The sequence below is a fragment of the Melospiza georgiana genome, chromosome 3 (genome assembly GCF_028018845.1).
Source record: "Melospiza georgiana isolate bMelGeo1 chromosome 3, bMelGeo1.pri, whole genome shotgun sequence".
NCBI classification, from domain to species: domain Eukaryota; kingdom Metazoa; phylum Chordata; class Aves; order Passeriformes; family Passerellidae; genus Melospiza; species Melospiza georgiana.
Window position 1 is genome coordinate 1,920,133 of NC_080432.1, and position 16,898 is coordinate 1,937,030.

The 16,898-nt window shown below is 49.1% G+C and overlaps 1 protein-coding gene across 3 annotated transcripts in view; it reads left to right on the forward strand.

Moving 5' to 3' along the window:
- The window catches only part of EXTL3 (exostosin like glycosyltransferase 3), a 159,151-nt gene that overhangs the window by 107,608 nt on the left and 34,645 nt on the right, over positions 1-16,898 (forward strand). The window contains exon 1 of one of the 3 annotated variants that reach the window (XM_058020365.1): positions 7,553-7,808. The exons of the other annotated variants lie outside the window; for them this stretch is intronic. The gene's annotated coding sequence lies outside the window, so the exon portion shown is untranslated. Of the gene's footprint in view, positions 1-7,552; positions 7,809-16,898 lie in introns of those variants that run through there. 3 annotated transcript variants of the gene reach the window in all.

Below are 16,898 nucleotides of genomic sequence, written 5' to 3' on the forward strand. Positions count from 1 at the left end.
GGAGGACGAGGTGTGCTGGGTAATTTCTTCCCAGATTCCTTTACCTGATTGTTTATTACTCTTGGGGACTTCATTTGTGGTCCAAATGTCACCAGCAGAATCCTGCTGCTTCGTGTGCCTGCATTCAAATTCCTGAATTGCCGTGTTCTCCTCAGTCTTCCCATCCAAAGGGAGGGTGGGAAACAAAAGCAAGGACCCAAAATCTGCAAACTGCTCTGCCTGGAGCTCCATGGGAGGGAAGGTGCTGGGAGTGCTCCTTGTTTCCCACTGAGTACAATCAGAGTCTGCTGCTGGGGAGCTGCATGGGGGAAACACTTCCTCTCCCTTCCCTTTCCCTTTGAGATGTTCAACAGCAGCAGCTTTAATTTTATAAATCTCCTGAAAGCTTTTCCTCGCTCAGAAAAGAGAAACGGTCGCACATCTCTCGCTTTGCTTGATTGTTTTGCCATGAAACCTCCGTGTGAGATGTCTCCTTTGACAGAAAGATCTGCTGCTGCTTTGAAAAGTGATATTTTGGATGTCTTTCTGCTCTGCTGGTTTGTGTTGTCCCCACAAAAGGCAGGCAGGGAAGTTCCCTGTCACTTCAACATCTCTTTTATACATGCTGGAGTAAAAACCCTCCCCAGGTTGGTGGGATTTATTTGTTACTGAATGCCATGGAGTGGTGTAAAAGTGGGATTTTTTTAAATGCAGGTTTTGCTCCCAGATGGGAGCACAGCTCAGGTTTGGGACGTGAGGGGCTGCTCTGTTCACTCACTGTTCAGAGGTGGCCTCAGGCAGCTGCCATTGATCCACAAGTTGGCACAACCAGGAGTGAGACCTCCAAGGCAGGTCAGACCTGGCCTGGGTGTTTGGGCAGGTGAGAAAGCTCAAGAGTATGAAAATGACTGACTTACACCCTGGATTTGGGCCGGAGAACAGGCCCAAAACAGGACCACAGCAGCCCACAACAAAAACACAGAGCTCCTTCTTCCCCTTTTATCTGTGCCTGATAATGGTACTGAAAACCACCCCAGGCCAGAGGAGAAGCATGGATTTGTTTGCCTTTTTTTTATCTTTTCTCTTCAAAAATTGTTTATCAACATCAGGTGATGATGCAACAGCATCCCAGATTAGCTGAGCTCATAAAGTGGCTTTTACCCCCGAGCACAATGATGATGGCGGAGAAGTGAATATCCTTAAAAATCAGAGTTGATGGGGTTGCTGAATTTCCATTTTGTGTTCTGAGTGAATCCCTGTGTCTCACCCTGTGCCTCCAGTGCCTTGTGCTGCTGAAATGTCCACAGGGAGAGGGTGAAGAGCTGAGAGTTTGGGGCCTCTCCCACAAACTCCTGCCTTTCCCTGGGTTTTCCAGCTAAGTGCTGAGGAATGGTGTTACTTGCAGGATATTCCCCCTCAAGATAGAAAAGTTAAGGTTGTTTTGCTCTCCTGAACAAACCCTTTAACCTCCTTCTCATGATTCTAAATTGGCAGGAGAGCCTCAGAGCAGCTCGACGCAGGCTCCGAAGGGTTTGTGTGAGCAGGGCAGGCAGGAGTGCATGAGAAGGAGAAAATATCCCCAGTCCCTTTGTGTTTATAGCCATGTCACAGGCATTTCCTTGCTCCCAGTTGGGATTGATGAATTCTCCTTAGGTCAGTGGCCCACACAGTTTGGACAAGCTCAGTGGCTTCTGGGTCCAGCCATCAGAACTGCTGCTGAGCAGGAGAAATGAGGATTCAGGTTCTCTTTAACATGGGAATTCACTCTGCTACTTTAAACTGGCAGCGGGCAGAGTTAGGTTGGTTTTTTAGGAAGAAATTCCTTACTCAGAGGGTGGTGAGGCCCTGGCACAGGGTGCCCAGAGAAGCTGTGGCTGCCCCTGGATCCCTGTCCAAGGCCAGGTTGGATGGGGCTTGGAGCAACCTGGCATAGAGCAAGGTGTCCCTGCCCATGGCAGGATGATAAAAATCATCACTGGATGATTTTTAAGGTCCCTTCTAACCCAAACCTTTCTGTAATTCTGTGATTCTGTATGGTACTTTAAGCTGACAGAGGGCAGAGTTAGGTTGGTTTTTTAGGAAGAAATTCCTTACTCAGAGGGTGGTGAGGCCCTGGCACAGGGTGCCCAGAGAAGCTGTGGCTGTTCCTGGATCCCTGTCCAAGGCCAGGCTGGATGGGGCTTGGAGCAGCCTGGGATAGTGGAAGGTGTCTCTGCCCATGGCAGGATGATAAAAATCATCACTGGATGATTTTTAAGGTCCCTTCTAACCCAAAACTTTCTGTAATTCTGTGATCCTGTATGGGGAAAACTCTTTAAATATCACAAGGAAGGGAATAGACATAAATAAGGCACAATGGGAAAGATGAAACAACTCTTGTGGTGGCTGGGAATGGGGATAAAGTGCATTTTTGTGTATCAGGCAGGAGGATGGATGCTGCCTGTTGTCAACGTGTGTGGTTGCCCTCCTCTGGTTGGAAACAGAACAACCTCCCGAGACTGGAGACTTTTTTGGGGGCAGGACTGTTGTGTTTCTACAGAGGGACTTTGAAAAGAGTCAGGATCATTGCAGGTGCTGGGAATTGGTCAGTGCAAGGTCTCACCCTTCATCTGCAAAGCCACCCTGGGCAAGGGGCGACTTCTGAGCTGCTGGATGGGCACAAATTGTGCAGAGCCAAGGGAGGCACCAAAGCCAGAACGCATCACCAAACATGGACAGACCCTGCATGGGTGGGTGCAGGGCTGCAGAACACAGCTTGCTGCAAGATGTGGCTCTGAGGAATGTGTCACCAGGGCCTGGTGACCCCACAGCCCTGTCACACCTCAGAGCAGGCACTGACCCCTGCCTGTCTCCCCGCTCGGCGCAGCTGGCTTGAGTTCTGCATCAGGCTGGGAATTATGTGACAGATTTCATTAGCAAATCATTTGCTGACCTTCAGTTTTATGAAAATAGTCTGAAAGTGAGTTTATCAGCAGTTAGCTGTTCCAGCAGAGAGGCAGAGGCTTAGAGGATTTAAGGGAGCTGCATCCAGCACTGGTGATTTCCACTCGGGTGTGTTAGACCGTGTCCTTGAAGGCTGCTGATGCTAAGCCAGGTAATCCTGGTCAGCAAAAATACTGACTTGTGCTTTTTGGGATTTTTTTTTTTTCCATCTGGATCAGGACCAGCAAAGTCAGGGAGACACCTGTGTGGCTTGCTAGAGTGTCTTAAGGGTGAAACCTTTGCTCTGCATTTGGAGCCATTCCCAAATGTGAATCCTAGGAAGTATAGATTTTGTCTTGTATGGATTTTGGCAAGGCAGTTGTTGGAGCAGCTGAAAGGGAAATGAACCTGAGAGGAGCTTTTGACTTTGATGAAACTCAAATAGTTACTTTCCAGTAACAGGGAGGCATTAAAAAAAAGGCCAAACCCGATGACATCTGCAATTCAGGCAGCATCTAATCCTTGCTTTTTTTTCCTTCTACTACAGCAACCAGACAGGATCCAGGGTGGGATGTGCACACCTTTCCCTGCATGTTGGATACACAGAAGGATCTGGGGAAATGATTGTGCAGTGCTTGAACAGAGAGCTGATCCTTAAAGGCCGTCCCTTAAATGTCTTTTAATGCCAGCCCAACCCATTTAATCTCACAGTGTTGCTCTCATGAATGTTTTATCACCTCAATTATTAAGTCCTACAATGCCACTAAAACACGTTGAATTTTAGCGTGAAAGGGGTGAAAATGTCTTAATTGAAGAGATGTATTCCTGTGTCCAGAGGTAAATGGTGGAGAGAGGGAAGCACAGTGTGCAGGGAGGCTCCTCTGCCACCAGCTCATACATCCAGTGAACATCCAGTGAAAAACTTACTAAGAGTTGTTTTTATTACCCATTACAGCTTTATCTAGTTCAGATATCTCCAGGAAAGGCTTCCACCTTCTCTCTGGCATTTCTGTGGATTGTAGAACAAACAAGTTTGGAAGGGATCTTTGGAAGTCTCTGATTCAATGTCCTGCTTATGGCAGAGGTAGATGGGATTGCTCAAGGCTTTGTCCTGTTCAGGTTTGACTGTGCTGGGCTGGAGCTCCCCAGGCTCCTGTTCCAGTCATTGGTTTTCCTACTGAATATCCACGCAGGAGAATACTCAGCAACCTGAATATCCACACAGGAGAATGCTCAGCAACCTGAATATCCACACAGGAGGATATTCAGAAGCCTTGCTGCTGTCAGGGTAACCAGCATCTGCCCAGGATGGTTTCAGAAGACAAATCCATGAGGTTCAGTTTGCCCACAGCGCATCTTCTTGCCCTTCATGGGAATGGATTCCAGGAGGATCTGCTCCATCCATCCCTGCCCACAGCCTTCAGCTGGCAGCAAGGCGTTGCTGTCCTCTTTATGCCAGGTACAAACCCTCTGCAGGGTGAGTTTGTGCTGTCAAAGTTAATTCTCAGAAAATGACTGCAGGTGACCTTGGCTTCCTCTTGACTGGGCTGCTCATGAGCTTTCATTGCCTTCTCTAATAAAACCTTCACAATTGCTTAGGGACACTTAAAAGTTGTTAATGTTTAAATAAAGGGATTAATTTCAGGCCTCCTGCTGCTGAACTTGTACGTTGGAATTTTGAGGAAGTGCCTTTTCCCCGTGAGGTGGGAACAAAGCCTTTGATCAGCTAAATGGGCTGGAGCTCGTGGTGAGGAGCCACTGAACTCCTCAGCATCCATCTGCACTTGCCAGGCAATGGAAACTATTAGAATGGCTCCAGAAAGAGTAAATACACAAGGATTTTAGGGCATGGAAATAGGCAGGTGCCTCAGGAACTCCTGCCCTTTAAACCTGTTCCTGCTGTTGATTTTATTGATGATTGAATTGGTATTTGAACATTTCCATGCCTTTGTTTCCCCACCTAGAAATGACTCGTGCCTTCCTTTTGGGTTATTGAGCTTGGCTGACACATATAAAAATTGTCAAGGTAGGGTGCCAAGGGCACACAAACTATTTTATTTTTAGTGTCTTTTGAAATCTTGGACTTTTTGTTCTCCCTTTTATCTGTCTCTTTCTTTTTAATCACACCAAATGGAAATAAATTCAATCACAGCTGGTGCTGGAGAAGAATCATTAAGCCCATCCAGCTGGCTGTCTCGGGGCCAGAGTGGGATTGTTCCCCGTGCTGCATTTCCAAAGTATTTCATCTCCTTTAGCCCTGTGTTTGTGGAGTGATGAGCTCCCTTCACTTGTGTCTGCTCCCGTCATCGATCCGAGCGGGAAGGGCTATTTTTGGGTGGCTGTCAGCAAATGGACATCGGGCACCGTGGAAAGGGGACTGGGTTATTTTTGGAAACCCATCAGCAGCCATGCTGGCAGGTCCTGCTGTGGGATTTGTCTTCCTCAGCTGGGCTGTCTCAGGTTGTGGTGTCGCTTCCCAAGGTTGTGAACCTCATTCCTGGGATGTGATCTGGGCTCTGAATGTGGAATTAGCAGCTGCTGGAGATGGTGTTGATGGCATCAGTTCCTGGGATTTAATTCCCCCCAGGCCAGGTTGGATGGGGCCCTGAGCAACCTGATCTGGTGAGTGGCATCCCTGCTGGAATGATGAGCCTTAAGGGCTTTTCCAGCCCAAACCACTCTGGGATTCTGGGATTCCAAGCCAGCCTGGATGGGAGGGATGCGGGGTGGTGGTGGAGCTGCAGATTTTGGGGCAGAAGATGAGGTTGGCTTAGGGGAAATGGAGTGGAGCCAGGCCATGGAGATGATCTCATAGTCAGAGCCCTCGATGGACGTGCAGACTTGGCATCTGCTGGTGGCCAAGGGCAGGTTTTGGGGTGCTCTTGGGAGTTTGGGGTTGTTCTGCTTCAGTGGATTGCAGAAGAGTGATGTTTCCTTGGTTCTGCTAAGTCCTTTTCATAATTTTTTCATGTTTAGGACGTGGTTCAGAGTGGGCTTGGCAGCGCCGGGTTGTGAGTTGGACTCAGTGATCTCAGAGTGCTTTTCCAACCTTGATGATTCTGTGATTCCACAATTCCATCAGCATTTTGGGACAGCAGAAGGTGAGGTTGGCTTATGGGCAACGTGGGAAACGCACCTGGAGTGGAGCCAAGCCATGGAGATGATCTCATAGTCAGAGCCCTTGATGGACGTGCAGACTTGGCATCTGCTGGTGGCCACCGGGCAGGTTTTGGGGTGTTCTGTGAGTTTGGGATTGTTCTGCTTCAGTGGATTGTGTGATGTTCATCAGAACATCATCAGAAGGGTGATGTTTCCTTGGTTTTGCTAAGTCCTTTTCATAAATAATTTTTTCATGTTTAGGACATGGTTTAGGGTGGGCTTGGCAGTGCTGGGTTGTGAGTTGGGCTCAGTGATGTCAGAGGGCTTTTCCAACCTTGATGGTTCTGTGATTCCACGATTCCATCAGCATTTTGGGACAGCAGAAGGTGAGGTTGGCTTAGGAGCAACGTGGGAAATGCACCTGGAGTGGAGCCAAGCCATGGAGATGATCTCACAGTCGAAGCCCTCGATGGATGTGCAGACTTGGCATCTGCTGGTGGGCACAGGGCAGGTTTTGGGGTGCTCTGTGAGTTTGGGATTGTTCTGCCTCAGTGGATTGTGTGGTGTTCATCAGAACATCATCAGAAGGGTGATGTTTCCTTGGTTTTGCTAAGTCCTTTTCATAAAGAATTTTGTTATGTTTAGGACGAGGTTCAAGGTGGGCTTGGCAGCGCTGGGTTGTGATTTGGACTCAGTGATCTCAGAGGGCTTTTCCAACCTTGATGGTTCTGTGATTCCACGATTCCATCAGCATTTTGGGACAGCTGTGGCACAGTTTACGTGTGGAGCTGATGCTGCTTGGAGCCTCTGGGCTCTCCAGCCCCTCAGCTGTGAATGTGCAGGTTGGAATCTGGGGGCAGTGGCCAAATCAACGCCATCACTGAGGGCAGCTCGGAGAGCCCGGGCTGAAAACCTCCTGTGGGGGATTTAGTGCACATTATCTTCTCTCTCTGCCTCAGCAAAGCCCCAAATCTAATTTCAAAGGTCAGAACATGCTCTCACCTGGGTGTTCCCAGCCTTTTATAGAGTGCTTGAAGGCCATTTCCTAAAATTAGCTGCTGCAGGGGAAAGCTGATACTGGCTCTGTATCAGACCCTTTCCAAAGCTCTGGATAATCATTTACCTGATTACTCCTATTGAAACTCATGCGTAAAAGGTAGAAAATGGAAGAAAACCAGAACCTGGTGCTGCTTCCTAACAGAGAAATAAAACCATGTGGGTTTTGGGGCAGAATTCCTCTTCTTGGTTGTTGTTTTTGGAGGTGTTTTTTTGTTTTCCTGAAGCTTTCCCAGGCTTAGAATCAGACTTATTTTTGTTTTCCTCGAACTTCCTGGTGATCCAAACATGCTGGGGAGCTCTGGGAAGGGGAACATGTGACTCTGAAGGAGGCTGAAATGGTAAAGCACACTCAGATCTGCTAAGCAACAGCATTGACACGTTTAAATAAATCTGCTGTTGACTAATATAGAGTGACATATTGAGAGCAATTAAAAAAAAAAAAAAGGGGGAAACTAGGCACAAATTTGGGAAATGAGTGGAATGGGAACAGAACAAAGATGTTAGAGAGGACGCTGGATAAAAGAGAGGGAGGGCTGCTCCGCAAAAGGAGCGTTCTGGAGAACCAGGGTGTCCATCAGGAAGGGGGAGACAATAGCAGAAGTGCAGATTGGTGCTGGAATTGTCCCTTGGCAGTAGGATCCTTGTATTTCTGCTTCCCTGCCAGCTCTGCTGGCTGCCAGGACTGAGAAGATTTGCGCTGCCTGGTGCAGAGAGGAGCATGTGGTGGGATGTCAGGCAGCTTGGAGGAGGTAAGGTGGCACTTCTCGTTCCCGTGGTGGCTTTGGGACTGTTGTTCCTTTGGATCTGCTGTGATTTGGGTGTGAGTCCTGTCATTCCCATCCCCGTGGATGTGTGTGATGCTGGAGAAGGGAGAGGGACTAAATTAGGAGGTGTTGGGTTTGGAGCTGGTGAAAGGAAATCCCTTAAAATCACAGAATGGTGAAGGAACCTCAAAGCTCATCCCATTCCACTCCCTTGCCATGGGCAGGGACACTTCCCACTATCCCAGGCTGCTCCAAGCCCTGTCCAACCTGGCCTGGGACATTTCCAGGGATCCAGGGGCAGCCACAGCTTCTCTGGGCAACTTGCAGAGCTCATCTGTGGAAGCTGCTGCTGCAGGAAGCTGTGAAACTGAGAGCTTGGTGTGTTTTCCCTTTGCCCTTTCCCTTTTCCCTTTCCCTTTTCCCTTTTCCCTTTTCCCTTTTCCCTTTTCCCTTTCCCTTTTCCCTTTCCCTTTTCCCTTTCCCTTTTCCCTTTCCCTTTTCCCTTTTCCCTTTCCCTTTTTTTTTTTACAGTTCAGACTCTTTTACTATTGAGAATGTCTGTGATTGATTGCTTCAAAAAAAAAAAAAGTATTTTGGTGGACAGCTGTTATTCTTCAAGGGCTCCTACAACTCCTCTTTGTTAATGGTTTGGGGGAAATTGTCCTGAATAAACTGCTCCATGCCTGATTTATGGTTATTTTACACCAAAGAGGCTGCAAATGAGGACTGAGGGGCTGAAGTGAACGGATCATTGGCTTGATCTAATACTGTTTTATTCCAATATAACACAGCCATCCTGGTGCTTCCTTAATATTTTTTTTGGATTCTCTACAGAGGCCAAATTGAGCTGTGAATTTTGTGCCCATCTCAATGACTTTGTTCCAGGCCGGTGCCTTCGTGTCCATCCTTGTGGCACGTTCGCAGTGGAGCTGTGTTTGCCAGCAGCTTTCCCAGCTCTGGGAATGGCTCCCCTTTCCCTGGCTGCCCACCAGGTGTTGCCTGGTCTGGCAGTAGAAAACTCACACACTGCCCGGCCTGGGGTGGTGTGAACTCAAAGGGAGAGAGAGCTCTGCTGTCCCTCAGGGACATTTTGTGCAGTCAGAACCACTCGTGGCTCCAGCACTGAGATGAGGGTGAGATGGCACAGCTTGAGATGCTGGGGCTGGCTCTCCTGTCCAGAATTACTGCTGGGAATGGCCAGGAGAGGCGTTTGTGGACTGCTCATCCATTAGCACCTCTCACCATCTATTTTCCTGAAGTGAGCTGGAGCCAGTTCCGTGAGTTGGAACCAGTCTGATCTTTGGGATGGTGGCTGGGAGGCAGCAGCTTGTGTTGGAAGCAGTTCCTTCATCTGCATGAGCCTTGTGCTGGCACCGTGGCCCACTTTTCGAGCTGCTCTCAGGACATTTGGCCCCTCTTCCCTCCCAGAATAGCTGCCGTGTGTCGGAGATTCCTGCCTGGAGGATTTGGGAGCCAAAGGGAGCTCCAGGCTTCCCAAATGTGCCCTCTCTGCTGACATTTGTGTTCCCCCCGCCCTGTGCCATGGGCAGGCAGGAGGGGCTGCATGGTGAGGGTTATTTGGGTGCTGTCTGGAGTGCAGGGTTATCCACAATATCCATGGTTCCTCTGGGAATTTCCCCTCCTGGCCATGGAATCACGTTTGTGATGTGAACTGTTCAAAGCCCTGTCCTGAAAATGCTGCTGCCAGTGCAGGGGAGCTGTTAAACCACTAAACTCTGCAAAAACTTGGCTGCTTGGAGGTGCTCAGTGACAGCAGCAGCCTCAGCACTCGTGGCTGAAGCATTTGGGCTCGCTGTGATTGCAGCAGACAGATTGTCTCAAAGCCACAAGGTATTAATTGGCTTTCATGTTCGATACCAGTTAATAAAAATTTCCTTAAAAAGACACATTGCTGAGCTTGAGATGCTCTTTAATGTTGTCGGAGGGTTCTAATAAAACAGGGCTTTGGCATCTGCTCTTACCTGTTAGTCTTCCAATAACTGTTGAATCCATCAGCTGTTTGCACTCAGGTTTGAGGGATGGAGCTCACCAAAGCAGTAACTCTGTATAAATGTTCTGGAAATGAGGAACTGAAACTCTTTATGGGGTACTGGAGAGCCCCATGGAAAACTGAAGGCATCCAACATTAAGAATTCAGCTCCATTTGTGCTGCTGTTCCCAGAACTCACGGGGGCACATTGACACCACAGATACTTTTCTCGAAATCCCACCCTGAGCATTGCAGGGCCATTACAAGCACTTGAGTAAATAATCATTCCAGCTCTTTCTCCAACTAGGAGGACACCATTAAATTCAGGAGAGCAGCTGGGAAAGTGCATTTGGACCAGGCTTTAAGCTTGACAAGTTTTGGGTTTCAAAGGCATTTTAAAAGCGCTCCCCCAGCTCACACAAGGAGCCATGCTTTGGTGCCTTGGCCTGGAAGGCAGCGTGGCAGCTAAAAAATCTATTAGTAAGTTTCAATTTACTCAGGATAAATCCTTCCCTGAGGATTGCTCTTGTTCTCTGGAATTACAGGGTTTGCCATGATAACAATTTTCTCCCTAATTTGTCCCCTTTGCACTTCCTTGGTGCGAGCAGGGAAAGCAGCAGCGAAACTCCAGCAGGAGAGAGAGGTTGAGGGTTCTTTTGGACCAGGAGATGTGTGGAGGGTGCGGAAGGGACAGTGAGGCAGCAGAGCTGTGGGAGAGGGAGGACAGGAGAGACCCAAATGGGTGGAAGTGGGATTTGGACAGCAGGGAAAGGCTGGTGAGAGAGGGGGGCAAAGAAAAACCATCTCAGCAGCTGCATTTTGTGCGGCCAGTCCTGTATCCTGCAGCTGTTCATTAGAAATTCTGTTTATGCCACAGGGAGTTTTGGAGTCTCTGAAGCTGACACAGTTTTAATAGACAAAGACATTTTGAGTGCAGCACATCTGCTCTGGGATGCTGAGGAAGAGGCTCCATGCAGTAGTGCCATTGGTTGAAGCATTTCATCGTGCTCTTATTTTTTTTTTTTAGACCTCTCTTTCATCCTAAAAAGTAAATTTTGAGGTCAAAAGAAGTGCTGTGTTTGCTCATTAAGTTTGCAGCCCTCATACTGAGAGTCCTGCTGTATTTTTCCTAATATCCCAGCCCTGGGAGCAGGCAGAATCACCTCTGACTTGGGAGGATCCTAAAGCACTTCCCAGAAGTGACCATCACAGAGGTGTGCAGCACAGGCCTGGGTGCTGCTCCAGAGCAGAAACCTCCTTTGGTCGATGCTGCATTATTAAATATTTGATGAGTAGGTCTTAAATTGATCAATTTCTTTCCCTGCAGGCTCAATCTAACCCTCAGCTTAATTTTTATAACCCGCGGCTTTCCAAAACCCATCTCATCTCGCTCGGTGCTTGAATTCACCTGTGCAGGTGAAAAGTTAATTCCTTCCTTCACCTCCAGCTCTGGTCAGGTTCCTTGGATCCCTCCTTGCCTGACCTCTCTCTTAGCCTTCCAATAAACAGAACAGTGTCACATTGCCCTTCCCAGCTGCTGTTATTGCTACATCTGCCCTGCAGCATCTTCTGGATATTTTCTACCTTCCTGTTTTGGTAGGAGCAGTTTCCATGCTGGATGCACATCTGAGTGGGGTTTGCCATCTCCCCTCCTGCCTTGTCCAAGTGTGTTGGGCTTCTCCAGCCAGGAACAGCTTGAGATGAGGTTTTTTTGTTGAGTTTCTTGCTGATCTCTTGGAAGGGCAGCACTGGGCAGCAGTGACCAGGCAGAGCACAGCGTGTGTGGAATGATCCCTGATCCAGCATCCCAAATCCAAGCGGTGGTGGAGCTTTGTAGGAATTTAATTACCATGGGCTGTGCTGCTCTTATCTCCTATCATCCACTCTGCTGCTGGTTAATGACTTCTTTAGGGACACACACAAACCTCATGTGCTGTGTTCTGTCTTCTTGGGGTGTTTTGCAGTTTTTGGCCACGTCCACATCTGCAAGTCCTGTGGAGTGGAGTGTCCTGCAGGGACCTTGGTTAGGTTTTATAGAATCCCAGAATGGTTTGAGTGGGAAGGAGCTTAAAGCTCATCTTGTTCCACTCCCTGCCGTGGACAGGGACACCTTCCACTGTCCCAGGTTCAGCTTTGCTCAGGAGGGAGAAATGGACTGCCTGTGTTGAGCTTCTCCAGCCATGGAAAGCTTGAGAAGAGGTTTCTTTTTTGTTGAGTTTCTTGCTGATCTCTTGGAAGGGCAGCACTGGGCAGCAGTGACCAGGCAGAGCACAGCGTGTGTGGAACGATCCCTGATCCAGCATCCCAAATCCAAGCGGTGGTGGAGCTTTGTAGGAATTTAATTACCATGGGTTGTGCTGCTCTTATCTCCTATCATCCGCTCTGCTGCTGGTTAATGACTTCTTTAGGGACACACACAAACCTCATGTGCTGTGTTCTGTCTTCTTGGGGTGTTTTGCAGTTTTTGGCCATGTCCACATCTGCCAGTCCTGTGGGGTGGAGTGGAGTGTCCTGCAGGGACCTTGGTTAGGTTTTATAGAATCCCAGAATGGTTTGGGTGGGAAGGAGCTTAAAGCTCATCTTGTTCCACTCCCTGCTATGGACAGGGACACCTTCCACTGTCCCAGGTTCAGCTTTGCTCAGGAGGGAGAAATGGACTGCCTGTGTTGGTCTTCTCCAGCTTGAGAAGAGGTTCTTTTGTTGAGTTTCTTGCTGATCTCTTGGAAGGGCAGCACTGGGCAGCAGTGACCAGGCAGAGCACAGCGTGTGTGGAACGATCCCTGATCCAGCATCCCAAATCCAAGCGGTGGTGGAGCTTTGTAGGAATTTAATTACCATGGGTTGTGCTGCTCTTATCTCCTATCATCCGCTCTGCTGCTGGTTAATGACTTCTTTAGGGACACACACAAACCTCATGTGCTGTGTTCTGTCTTCTTGGGGTGTTTTGCAGTTTTTGGCCACGTCCACATCTGCCAGTCCTGTGGGGTGGAGCGTCCTGCAGGGACCTTGGTTAGGTTTTATAGAATCCCAGAATGGTTTGGGTGGGAAGGAGCTTAAAGCTCATCTTGTTCCACTCCCTGCTATGGACAGGGGACACCTTCCACTGTCCCAGGTTGCTCCAAGCCCTGGGGGTTCAGCCTTGCTCAGGAGGGAGAAATGGAGATTTACAGAGATGCTCCAAGGGCTGGGGCCCCTCTGCTCTGGGGCCAGGCTGGGAGAGCTGGGGGTGCTCACCTGGAGAAGAGAAGGATCCAGGGAGAGCTCAGAGCCCCTTCAGGGCCTAAAGGGGCTCCAGGAGAGCTGGAGAGGGACTGGGGACAAGGGATGGAGGGACAGGACACAGGGAATGGCTGCACACTGCCAGAGGGCAGGGATAGATGGGATATTGGGAAGGAATTTTTCCCTGTGAGGATGGTGGGGCCCTGGAATAGAATTCCCAGAGAAGCTGTGGCTGCCCCTGGATCCCTGGAAGTGTCCAAGACCAGGTTGGATGAGCTTGGATCAGCCTGGGACAGTGGAAGGTGTCCCTGCCATGGTAGGGGTTGGCATGGGTTGATCTTTCAGGTCCATTCCCTCCCAAACCATTCTGGGATTTGAATTCCCACCTTGCCTTGCAATAAACTGTGTGGGATAAAACCCCACTTGCTGGATAAATATGGCTGACCCAACACATGAAGCGATTTAATTTTCTTGGTGTGATTGATCAGGCTGCCTGGAACAGAACAGCTCCCATTCAGGTGGTGATGAAGCATCTCCAAAAAGTGCAGAAGACCCTGATCTTGACATTGACCCCGTGCAGCTGAGAGAGGAGGGAGGAGCTGGGGCTGGGCAGGGATCGCATGGGAGCAGGTGGAGGAGCTGTTTGAGGGAGGGAAGGGACATTTGGAGCTGGGTAATTTGGCCCTGTGGCCCTGATGAATGTCACTGAACCTTGCTCAGATGTGGCAGCCAGGGCTCCCAGGTTTCTCTTGGCTTTCCCTGGGTGTGAACTTCCCACTGTCCCTGGGTTGTGAGGACTCAGTGCTGCCTCCTTGCCCCCTGAGGTGCACAAGAAACCATCTGTGTGATTTCATGTTTGTTAGAGACCTCTCAGTGGAGGTGCTGAGTCTCCAGAACTTTATTCTGTGTGCAGGAAAGGGGCAAACTTTGATAAACCCCACACAGAAGGATTATTTCCCATAGAGACCCACCCTGCTGAGTGAGGTGCCGTTAAACTCTCTGTGTGTTTCTGTGCTTTTCAGGCAGTATTTCCTTTTCCTTGCAACTTCCCCAGGACAATGAAACTTTTAAATTTGTGCTTAATGATGACCTGGAGCTTCTGTCAGAGAGCAGGAGCCTGAACCTGCCACGTGGTTGTTTCCTGCTGTGGGAGCAGCCACAAGGGCGTTTTAGGGGAGGTGAGAGAGTTTTGTGGTTTTGCCTTGGGGAAAATAACGTGCCTGAGCAATCTAGGGCTGGAAACCACAAAGAATGCCAAGGGTTTGAGCTGTCTCACGGAGTCAGTGTTTGGGAAACCAGCCCTCCTTGAGCTGACCTCCTCATGCTGCTTTCATGTGATGATGGGGAGCGCCCGGCTCTTGGCTGTGGTTTAACCTCAAGAGAGTTCCTGTTCATTAATTACTGCAAGGTAAAAGCAAAGAGAGGCTTTGCTTCCTCCCACACCTAATTTATCCCTTTGAGAAGCGAGTAAAAGCTTGTGCCACTGCATCCTGGAGCATCCTTGGTTTGCTTCCCACGTCCCAAAATATCCTCAGCACTTTGTAAGCGGGAATGTGGTGAGCACTGCAACATCAGCCATGGTGGTTTTAGGGATTTTCCAGCTTTCTTGGAAAACTCTGCCCTCTGCTCCCTTGCTCTGAGCTTTGGAGAGGAGAGGGGTGAACTTTGCATCCAGGATTTTCTGCCTCTCCATCCCACAGGACACAGAAGGATTTGCTCCTATGCTGGATGTTCCTTTGAGCGGAGGAGTGCTTGTGTACAGCCTGGAAGAATAAATAAAACACTGTGACTGCTTTATTACCAGAAAACAACACTAAATAATAAATTTAAGAGCTAAAAGCTCTATATGTAAAGTAGATTTCACAATGCATTATGCAGAAAGCAGAAAGGCAGCGGAGAAGGAATCCACTGAAGACGGCAGGCTGGGAAGATGGATGATCTTGCAGACAGGACGAGGAGATGTGGAGTGAATCCCAAGCTGGCTCAGCTTCTCAAGTGACCTTGGCCAAGTTGTTTCTCCACACCTCCATTACCTGCTCTCTAAAACCAGGATGTGGTTTTGCTGTCTCCAGGATTTCGTCAGAATAAAGCACTGTTTGTGAAGCACTGGGCTGAGCTGGGCCGAGGAGCGGGGACAGCCTTTGGCAGAGGGCAGAGCTCAGGCACCTGTGAGCACCTGGGGAGAGATTTCCGTGTTTTCTCAACACTGAGCATCTCCTGGAGCACAACCTTGTCCATTACCTGCTCTCTAAAACCAGGATGTGGTTTTGCTGGCTCCAGGATTTCATCAGAATAAAGGAGTGTTTGTGAAGCACTGGGCTGAGCTGGGCCGAGGAGTGGGGACAGCCTTTGGCAGAGGGCAGAGCTCAGGCACCTGTGAGCACCTGGGGAGAGATTTCCGTGTTTTCTCAACATTGGGGGAGAGGTTTCTGTGTTTTCTCAACACTTGGGGGAGAGGTTTCTGTGTTTTCTCAACAATGAGCATCTTCTGGAGCACAACCTTGTCCCAGTGCCCAGATGAGAGCACAGAGCTGAGAGCCAGACTCGGTTCTTCACTCGTCTGCCTTGAAGAGTTTGAGGTCACCTTTGCTTGGTGGAGACAGAGGTGGAGGCCTGGGGGTGCCTGATTTCCCCTGGGGGCTGGAGAGAGGCAGTGTCAGAGCTGGGGGAAGGCTCAGGACGTCTCAACTCCAGGTTTCTCCTCACATTTCTGAATTGCTGCCACCTGGGAGCCTGGACAAAGAGCCATACAATAACTCAGGTGGGAAGGGACCTTGTGATGTCTGTGAACCTGGGCATTGTCTAGTGAGTTTTGCTATCTGTTGGTCTCAAATCCTCCTTCAAATCCTGTTTAAATCTCTTTCCCTGAGTCCTCCTAACTCCTGCAGGATGATCATTTTCTCCCTTTGAAACAGCTGAACCCTGTCTGTTGCCACCAGACCTGGTGTGGTGTAAACCAATCCATGATCCAAAGCCCCAGAATTCCTGCTCAGAGCCAGGTGCTGACCTCTTGGCTTTTCCTGCTTTTTCCTTCATCATTTCCTGCAGCTGGGAGGGCAGAGAACATCACTTGTGTGATACGGTGGCAGGAGGGAGTGTTCTTCTTCCTCCAGAACTTGGGGTGGGAAACTCAAAGTTCCTCAAATGCCACTTCTAAATCCACTTCAGCACTTGTGGTTTCCCACTTTTCCAGGATGAGCGCATGGAGGGGCTCTTGGAGCATTTTTCCAGGATCCCTTTACCCCCCACATGCCCGTGTGGATGAGGAGCAGGGCTGGGAGCAGGTTTGGCTTTGCATGGAGCTGCAAGCGTGCAGAATGTTCCTTGCTTTGGATAAAACTCCCTGGAGGCAGGGGTGCAGTTTATCCCTGGAATTTCCACATTGCAGAACCTTTTACCTGTGCATATAACAGCATTGATCTCAGCCTGGGGGGGATTGCTCTGTACCTGTGAGCTCTGGAGATGCTACAAATCCCTCAGGATGATCCCTAAGACTGCTGCATGCGATTTCAGAGTGAATTTTTCCATCTGCTCCTTTGATGGATCCGCTCCCAACCAACTGTACCTTAAAGCACACACCTGATGGATTTATTCTTGGATTTATTCTCCTTGTTCAACTGCTCCTGTTCCCAAAGTGATTGGGAGATTTGGGATGTAATCCTTCCCTTTGAGAGCGTTAGGAGATAGAAAGTTATCATTGCTGAAGGCTTGTTTGGAGTTGGTTTTCTTCCACTACAGCCTGTTCTGAAGGGGAGAATGTGCTGTATTTTTGTTTTCTCTCTTTGATTTCATTCCTAATGCTGATGAAAGAGAGATTTGGCAGTAGAAGGTGTCTCTCCAAGCCCAGATAAAGCATGGGAACCGCT